This window comes from Nelumbo lutea, chromosome 7 (assembly GCF_056320005.1).
Source record: "Nelumbo lutea isolate HS-2025 chromosome 7, American lotus-T2T, whole genome shotgun sequence".
In the NCBI taxonomy this organism is placed as follows: Eukaryota; Viridiplantae; Streptophyta; class Magnoliopsida; order Proteales; family Nelumbonaceae; genus Nelumbo; species Nelumbo lutea.
In genome coordinates this window covers 46677383-46687644 of record NC_142690.1, presented here as the reverse complement: position 1 = coordinate 46687644, position 10262 = coordinate 46677383, and positions in this window count along the sequence as shown.

The following is a 10262-nucleotide window of genomic DNA, read 5'->3' as shown; positions in this document are numbered from 1 at the left end:
TTATTTATCTTTCATGTGCATCGCATGGGTCCCTACTAGTTGGTTTTTAAAACTTGATTTACACGAAATATTCTAAGAAATGTATTCTAATTTAATAATTAGAATTTTATTCTAATTAAATAGTTATTGTTACACTAATAAAATTAATGTAAACTTATTAAAAAATTAAAAATAAATAATGTATTTTAATAATTATTTTTACACTAAATATTCCAAAAATAATTCTAGGGTAGGACGGGTTGAGTTTAGAACCCACATCTAATTTCCTTTTATTTCTTGTCATATATAAGTAATAAATAAGAAAAATAACACAAATAACAATAAAATTTCCAATTATTGATTAAGGCGTGTAAAAAAACACACAAACTATCAATTGTCCTTCATGTAAAATTTAAAATATTATTAAATTCAAGACCTAGTATATAAAGTTTATATGCTTTCCAATAATATGCAAGTTGGGGAGGGTTGAGTTTAGCCTAATACGTATCCTACCTGTACACATACGGGTTGTAGAATCTCAAAACCCATTCATCAAGCAAAAAACCTGTTCCGTCGCCACCACTAGGGAGTGTAGGGCAACTAACCACTGGGTAGTGTAGAAATTTCCAACCCTAATTATTAAAACTATAATTATTTAAATGTAATTAAAAGTGTTTTTTAAATAATACTGTTAATTATAAAATAACCATATGCTGATTTTTTAATTATAAAATAATTACTGTTAATTACTGTGAATTATAAAAAATAACTATTGTTAAGTTTCTGATAATTACTGTTATTTTTTTAAAATAATTACTGTTAATTACATATTTTCATATTTTCAGAAACATAGTTACATTGTTTTTTATTACTTTTTTTAAATTACTGTTATTTAATAAATACATTATTTTTTAAATAAATACTGTAACTAACAAAATACTGTATTTATTGAAAATAGTGCCAATTAATTAAATGCTGTAATTAGTGCTGTTAATTAAGAGTTACTGTATTTTATAAAATAATGTTAATTATTAAAAATTAGAAAAAAACTGTAATTATGAAAAATATTGCTATTATTAATTTACTGTTAATCAATAAATACATTATATTTCATAAATACTCTAATGATTAATACTTGTAATTAATAAATACTGTTGAATATTAAAATAAACACATTATATTTAATAAACAATGTAATTACTAATACTTCTAATTCATAAATATTGTTAATTATGTAAAATATTGTAATTATTTAAATGTAATTTTCTGATAATTACGGTTAAATATACAAAAATAATTACTGTATTCAATACTGTTAATTAATAAATACTGTGTTTTTAAAGTAATGTTAATTATTAAAAATTATGAAAAATACTGTTAATTATAAAAAAATACTTTTAATTTTCTCATAATTATAGTTAATTACAGTTTATTTTTGTTACTTTGTTTTTGGTTATTTTTTTGAAAATATTGTTATTTAATAAATACATTATCTTTAAATAAATACTGTAATGACAGAAATACTGTATTTATTGAAAATACTGTTAATTTAATTAAATACTATAGTTAATACTGTTTTTTTAAATAATGTAAATTATTAAAAATTATGATAAGTACTGTAATCTTGAAAAAGATTGTAATTATTAAACTACTGTTAATTATTAAATAAATTATTTTTAATAAATACTGTAATTATTACTACTTGTAATTAATAAATACTGTTAACTATTAAAAGTACTGTAATTATTTAAATGTCATTAAATGTAATTTTAAAAAATAATTGCTGTTAATTTTCTGATAATTACTGTTAATTACAGTTCATTTTGTAATTTTGAAAATACTGTTATTTAGTCATTACAGTATTATTAAATAAATACTGTATTTATTGAAAATTCTGTTAATTTAATTAAATACTGAAATTAATACTGTATTTTTTAAAATAATGTAAATTATTAAAAATATGAAAAAGACTGTAATTATGAAAAACTATTGTAATGATTAAATTACTGTTAATTAATAAATATATTATTTTTAATAAATACTGCAATTATTAATACTTGTAATTAGTAAATACTATATTTTTAAAATACTGTAATTATTGAAATGTAATTAATTTCAATTTTTTATAAATAATTACTGTTAATTAGAATGTAATTAATTACTGTTAATTAATTATTGAAATGTATTTTCAATAACTTTAATTAATTACTGTTAATTAAATGTTGCATTCACTTGTCACTATATCCAATACTGTATTTTTCAAATTAATAAATACTGTTAATTAATACTGTATTTTTCTAATACTGTTAATAAATACAATAATTTTTAATACTGTATTAATTAAATAATAAATTAAAATTCTGTATTAATTAAAAATTAAGTAGTTATTGAAAATACTGTCTTTATTAATTAAATAAAATACTGTCATTAGTAATGTTAATAATAAGTACTTTATTTTTTTAAATACTGTTAATTATTAAAATTATGAAAAATATTGTAATTATAAATACTTCTAATTAAATACTGTAATTAATAATGTCAAATAATTAATACTGTCTTTATCTTATACTGTTAATTAATAAATACTGTAATAATGAATTAATAAATTAAAATACTGTATTTATGAAAAATGTTAATTGATATTAACATTTCTTGCAAAAGTTTAAATATTTAATTTTCTTGCATGTGTGTTTTATGGAGTGATTACATTAAATTGAAGTAATTCCAGGCAACTAAGTCACCTAACCAAAGAATCTCTTGCCAGGCAACTAACCTACAAAAGAAAAAGCCCAAGTCAATAATAAATAATAAATAAGTAATTAAAATAAAAAATACATATGGCATGCAAAAAGATTTTTTGACTCAAATACACGGATTAATAATAGTAATGCAGCAAATTGCATTCCCCCCTCTCAAATGAAATTTGACCAAATTTGCAACTCAACTGAGAAATGCAAAAAAGATTTCTAGGCTCATACCCAATACATTAGGCCTTCACACTCCATTTGGTTGTCAAGAGAACATAAGAAAGTGAAATAAATTAATAGCTTCCAAACCATTGTAATTATTATTTATTTTAAATTAGTAGCTTCCAAATCTGTCACTTTGAGACATTAAACTTGATGAAACTGGGTAAGCATTTTCAGTGGCATAGTGAGGCTACCTTTGCACTATAGTGTTGTATCATTAGGCATGGTCAAGTTGTCCTCTAGAGATGAATTGAGTGAGTACCACCCCCTTCCTGGTTCTCTTTGTCTTGAGAGAAGACAAAAAGGTCAGAGGGTGTGAGACGTTTTGGAAGTCCAAACGTCTCTGGCCTCTTATTGGATTTTATTACAATTACGTGGATTAAAAAAATAAAAAAATAGAAAATTAGAATGGGGGGTTTTCCAACAAGGAGAGGGCTGTTGACATTGACAAACCAATTTTAATATCTCTATATATATTAAAATAAGACAGTCAAGAAATTTTCTCATTTTTTTGAATTTCTAATTTTTTTATTCTATGCCATTTTTGAAACAACCAATGAGATGCACTTTCCCATAACCTAAATAATCTCTTCTCCTAAAATTTCTCCTAAACTACTTCCCCAGCTTTCTCTAAAATCATCTTTAATTCCTATTTTTCTTCTAAATTATCTCTAATTCCTATTTATTTCCAAAATCATCTGTAATTTAGTAGAGAGTTTCTCTCCTAAATTATCTCTAATTTCTATTTATCATTTCCCCTACTTTTTATCTATATCTATGTAAAGAAAGTTTGTATTAAAAAATTTATGAACTATTTAAATATTCTAACAAAATCATATAATAACTTTATAATATTTATTAAAAACATAAAAAATATTTTTATAATTTTACAAAATATATCATGAAATTATGTACTAAAAATTTAAATTATATTTTTCTGGATTATTAATTTAAATGTTTTTTAAATATTTAATAATATGTAATAGCTTTTAATAAATAAAATTCAAATAACAAAAAATTTTAAATATTTATCATAACTAGAGATGAGACTATTGTTATTGAAACAACCAATGAGAAATTTCCTAGTTTTTCATGTTAAATATCATATTTAAAATTTAAATATAATTTTAAGATGAAAATTTAAAAATTGCTAGATCTGACTTTTCCATAAGAGTATACAATTGCTGGACCATTGATGCTTGCTTGCCAGCAGGTGGTGACCGTCATTGCCGTGCTGGTGATTGGCGCGGGCCGCGCGGCCGTCTAGACTCTAGAGTGGAAGAGAACTGAGGGAGAGAGAGAAGAAAACTGATAAATTAAAAGAAGAAAAGGGAGAAAAGAGAAAAATAGAAAACTGAGAGAGAGAGAGAGAGAAAGAGAAAGATAAAAAAGATAGTTGGCAGTCTTGGAAAAGAGCACTCTAGGCCTCTCGGAAAAGACTAATAAATTGAAATTTGAACCTAAAGTTTCTTAGACCGCAGCTAATAAATAGGGCGATTAGGTACCGAATAAATGAAAATCTTTTATTCCATTTTCAAAAAAGCTAAAAAAATATAATATATATAACATTATATTATTTATATAAATATATATTATTATATATCGGTTGGTTCATTAATCGTTGGCTTTTTTAAATATTTAACCGAAACCAAATCGAAACTCTATTTTTCAAAAATATCAAACCGAAACTGAACCGATAGATTTGATTAATCGATTTTTCGATTTGATTTTGATCGGTTTTTTCGATCAATTCGATTTTTCGTTTTTTTTGCTCACCCATATATACTAGCGGTGGGTTCTTTACGTTGCCCACCATTTCTGGTAAGCAGCGTTATTCGACCAATAAGAATTCTGAGTCCTGCACCACTTTGGAAAGGGAAGCCAACAATAAACGGGTCTGGGTCGGAATATGAAAAACCCGACCCAAATTAACCTCCTCCTTCACTCGGTTTATGCTACAGTGATCACTCACACAACAACCACAGTATCAAAACGGGGGTTTAAGTTGATTGGTTTTTCACACTGGTAGACTGTATTCACACCAGAATGACGTCGACGGCCATTATTCCCGCCAGAAATAACCCAAAATAACCAACTTCTTCACCCTTGTTTCGCTACAAAGGTCACCCGATGCAATGACCACGATAGTGAAACAGGGGACTAAGTTACCCAAATAACCAGCAGCCATTATTCACGGCGAAATGATGCCGGAACACATTATTCACGCCATGAAATAGCCATTAAACTCGGAGAAAACGCTCGATGTGTTTTATGCTATGGAATGAGATGCTCCCCTGTTTTAGACTTTCTTTGGTTTTTCACGCCGGTAACCATTATTTGAGCCGGAATAACGTCGGAAGTCACTGTTCATGCTGGAAAATAGCCATTGAACATAGAAATCATACCTGGGAGGTGATGCATAAATAACTTTTCATGATCAAGCTGCTGTTCTGAGTGCTCCGCCCTTGTTCTCCGAATCTCCAGCCAACCTCGGAGTCCCTCAATCCCGATGATCAAGCTGCTACAAGTCTCTGAATTCTCTACTTCGACATTCAATTCATTTGGAAGGGAAAGAGTCTAACAAGTTTGTATCTTATGAGGGGTGATTTGGCCTGACCTAGTGAGCAAAGAACACGTAAAGAGGATTTGTTAGTTAGACTATGAATCAGCATTTATTGCCACCTCAGCATTACATACCACCTTGGCGGGAAAGGCCACTTCGGATATCTCGGGCACCTCGGTGATGATTGAGGTCCGAGTAGCTCAGGATTGCCTAACTTGCCGGGGTGATATGTCAGACTTCTAGAAGCATGCCAGCTGTCTCCGAGCTCTTCAAGATCATGCTGCATAACCGTAGGACTTATCCTTATCCTACTCGGATCGGACGGACACGATGGGCCTTATCGGCTAGCATGTTATCCACCTCCCAGGGCGGAACAGACTCCTAACGAAGCGGGCTAGGACCTCGGAGGAGTTTCGTGAGACCCACGACAGTCTAGCTATATAAGCGCATCAGCTCCTAGACCCAGGTACGTGCAATTTAGTGCATTCTAGCTCTCATATTCATTTACTTTCAGTTTGCAACCAACCCAATACTAACTTAAGCATCAGAGTGACTATGCTGGGTTAGTCGCCCCAGGTTCCTTGAATACTTCTTTCTTGCAGTTCGACCAGCTAGCTAGGCGAGCTACCCTCCAGTTAGGAGCTACCAGATTGCACACCATCAATTGGTGTCGCCTGTGGGAACACAACAAGAAAGTCAAGTTCTCTACCTTAATCAAACCTTTCAGCATCCCATCAATGGCATCAACCAGTAACACCGGAAAGAGCGTTGAGATGACCGTCATTGGAGGGTAGGAACAGACCTCCATCAATCCAGAGTTTCCCACAGTCTGCATCGATCAGTTCACCATCCCCCTCACCATTTTGGGGGTTCCAATAGTGCAGAACCAGGCATTCTACACGCAGTCGTTGCACACTCCACTACCTTAGGTGAACACCACCATCTCGGTTGCAGAGCCCTTAGTGGTTCCTCCCGGGGTTAGGTCATAGCAGTTTGACCAACTAGTCCAGAACGTTCGGGTCATGCAGCTCCAGATGCAGCAAATCCACCAGTTCCAACAGTATCAATAGCACCATTTCTACCAGCAATACCATAGTAGTTTCCACCACTTTAGAACTAGAACCAGAACACCCCTCTGAACTAGAGCCAGAACCAACAATAGTAGATGTGTGTCGATCTCCTCCCCGGGGTGTGGGGACACCTTGGTTCCTAGCCCTTCCTCAGGGCTGGACCCCATCTCGAGACTAGGCAGTAGGTTAGCGCACACCACCACCTTCCCAGGTGGAAATTCAAAAGGATCGGCCCTAGGACAACCGCTAGACAAGGATATAGATTCCTTGAAGTGGGTAGATGCCATAAAAACCGAGATGGACTCGATGGAAACTAACAAGGTCTAGACACTTGTAGACCCACCCCCTAGGGTGAAAGCAATTGGTTGCAAATGGATCTACAAGAGGAAGAAGGGCCTTGATGGGAAGATTGAGATCTATAAAGCTCGTCTTGTAGTGAAGGGGTACACTCAGAAATAGGGAATCGATTATGAGGAAACCTTTTCGCCAATAGCCATGCTTAAATCCATAAGGATCTTGTTAGTTGTAGCAGTATACTATGATTATGAGATTTGGCAAATGGATGTCAAAACCGCGTTCCTGAATGAAGATCTTACTGAAGATATCTACATACAACAACTGCAAGGTTTCATTGCTGTAGGCCAGGAACGCTTAGTGTGTAAACTCTACCGGTCCATCTATGGACTTAAACAAGCTTCTAGAAGTTGGAACATCCGATTTGACTCTACTGTCAAACAGTTTGACTTTGAGTAGAATCCAAATGAGCCTTGTGTTTATAGGAAGACAATGGGAGATAAGGTTACATTCCTGGTTCTATATGTAGATGACATTTTACTCATTGGGAATGATGTAGAAATGTTAACTACGGTGAAAGTATGAATTTCACAGCAATTCTCTATGAAAGATCTTGGAAAAGCCTCCTATATCTTGGGACTTCAACTCTTTAGAGATAGATCGAAGAGGATAATATGATTATCTCAATCTACTTATATGGACAAGATTGTCAAAAAATAAAACATGGAGAACTCCAAGAAGGGATTTGTCCCTTTCAGACATAGAGTCACTCTTTCCAAGGGTATGTCTCCCAAGACTACCGAGGAGATTGAGGGCATGAGAGATGTTCCCTATGCCTTAGTCGTAGGGAGCATCATGTATGTCATGTTGTGCACTCGTCCAGACATTGCTCAGGTTGTTAGTGTGGTAAGTAGATAACAATCAAACCCAGGATAGGAGTATTGGACAGTTGTAAAGAGCATACTCAAAGAAGGATAAAAGAGTTTTGTCTGGTATTTAATGGTAGTTTACTATAAATCGTCAGACATACTGATACCAACTTCCAAGCAAACCCAGATGATAAAAAGTCTACATCTGGTTACATCTTTATGATGGGGTCCTATGTAGAAAGAAAAATAGTCCACAACCCAGGCCAGGCACATTGCCGTAAGTGAAGCTGCCTAATGGATGAAGTTGTTCATCCTGGAATTTGGAATTCAGCACATCACCCCTTCCACTGTTTTGCGACAACACTGGATCTATGGGAGATTGTTGTTAGAGAAGACGTCCAGATTTAGAAAGTAGTATTAGAGGAGAATGTAAGAGACCCATTGACTAAGCCACTGACATAGAAAGTGTTTTAGAAACACATGGAAAGTATGGAACTCCGGCTTGTACCCGATTGGACCTAAGTGCAAGTAGGAGCTGTTAGACAGTGTATGCCCTTAGCTCCAATCAGATTAATGTACATTTTGACATTTATTGTAAATGAATAAAGTACATAATTAATTCATGTTATATCTGGTGTGTTTCTTTGTAATACCCTTAAACTTGACAGTTATGAGACTCGTGTTAATTTACAATATTTATAGTTGTTGGGTGGACATGGGGATGTTTATCCTGCTAAGGCTGACACTAATGTGCTGCCAAGTCGGTTGGGGTGGTTTGTCTTAGCTATCAGGGTGAGACTTGAAGCACATATAGTGTGGGTTTGTTTGAAACTCTGAAATAAACCATTTTCCAGTTATGTTCTGGACCTTGGAGACAAATGAGCAAAACTAGAAAGTTACATTTAACCCCTATACTCGATTATAGTACTGCACTAGGTGTTGGATTGGACTGTCTTTGATATGTCAATCAGTGAGATCCTTAGCAGGGGTCAAAACCTGGGTATGTTGGGGTAGTTTGTGAATTCACCTGAGTGGGTGATCATAGTTACAAAATCAGCCCCTTTGTTGGACAAAGTGAATGATCGGGGACAACACTCTCTCTGATGGAAACTTAAAATGCCGGTAGTTGATTTCAAACGTGTTTGAGATTTGTTTTGAAAAATATACTTATATATAGATATACATATATTATTTTTTATGAAAAGGTTTGCAAAGGTTTTAATTCTCGGGATCCATCTTGAGTAGAGAGTGTGACACTGTACCTTGTAACCGAGAGAGATGTCCTCTCTTGTCAGATAGTGTTTGATCATTATGGGGTGAGAGGTTAAGTGTAAGACCATTTAGGGTTTATACCTGATGGGCTAACCTCACTTAAGTCCATAGTCCTTGGGCCTTCATAAGGTGGCTGGACCCAAGGTTCATTTAGTGTAAATGTTGGGCTTGGTAAGAGCCCATACTAATGGGCTCAAGGGTTCACTATCTTCAGTAGTGAATTCGACTAGGCCTTGTAACAATGGCTAGGTTGAACCCATATGGCTTTTGTGGAGATCAATGTTAGGGTCCCACGCCATACAAAGAGAGCCAAGATAGCCAGTAAATCAAAAGGGAAGTAAGCCTAATAGCTTAATGGGCCTAAAGCCCATTTCAAACTGAGTTAATTTTGATTAATTAAATGTGGGCGATTTTGAGTTTAGATCTGGATCTATGTGAGCAAGAGGATAAGATAAGTCTTATCCACTTAAGAGTTCAGATCCAAATAAAGATTTGGATCAAAAAACCCTTTCCTAATAGGATTAGGAAGCTGATTCAGAGAGACTATAAATAGAGGGTGAACTGCTATAGTTTAACACTTTTGCTGAATCCAGTTCTTTCCTCTATTTTTGCCGCCTTACCCTATTCGATCTCCATAGTCTTGGACTGATCAAGATTCGATCTTGATTCTGATTTTTGCTAGAAAAATCAGATCAAATGTTGTGTTCACACTCCCTTGCGTGATCCTTGTTGAATGATTGAAGTTCTTGTTGAAGAACTGCTCTATTGATCCTGCTTTATCCTAAGTTGTGTCATCTTCAGTGGAGGTATGATTTGGTGACCTCTTTGGGTGTGAACACCTATGTTGAGAGCTATGTTTGTGGATTCCGTATCAAGTATATCTTTCCCTCATTTTGGTTTTAAATATGGTTCGGTTTGTTTCAAGAATGAACATTGAAAAATGCAGTTTTTCTAAATCAGGGAATATGATTCCCGGAAGGGTAAAAAATTTTTTTGAAAATTTGCCCAACCTCCCTGCATGGTTCGGCCATCCATATGATGGATCACCCTTCCCTTCAGTTTTGGAATAAACAACCATGGACTCGTGCTCTTGAACATTATTTGCCACTTAATTTAGGTGATTATGTTACTATTTTGAGATGACAAATCAAATAGTTCTAAATGGTCGATAAATAGGTTGCAAATTATGAGGAGTGTTGCTATAAAATGAAAACTATAGGATAGGTTTAAATAAATCTATTAAACT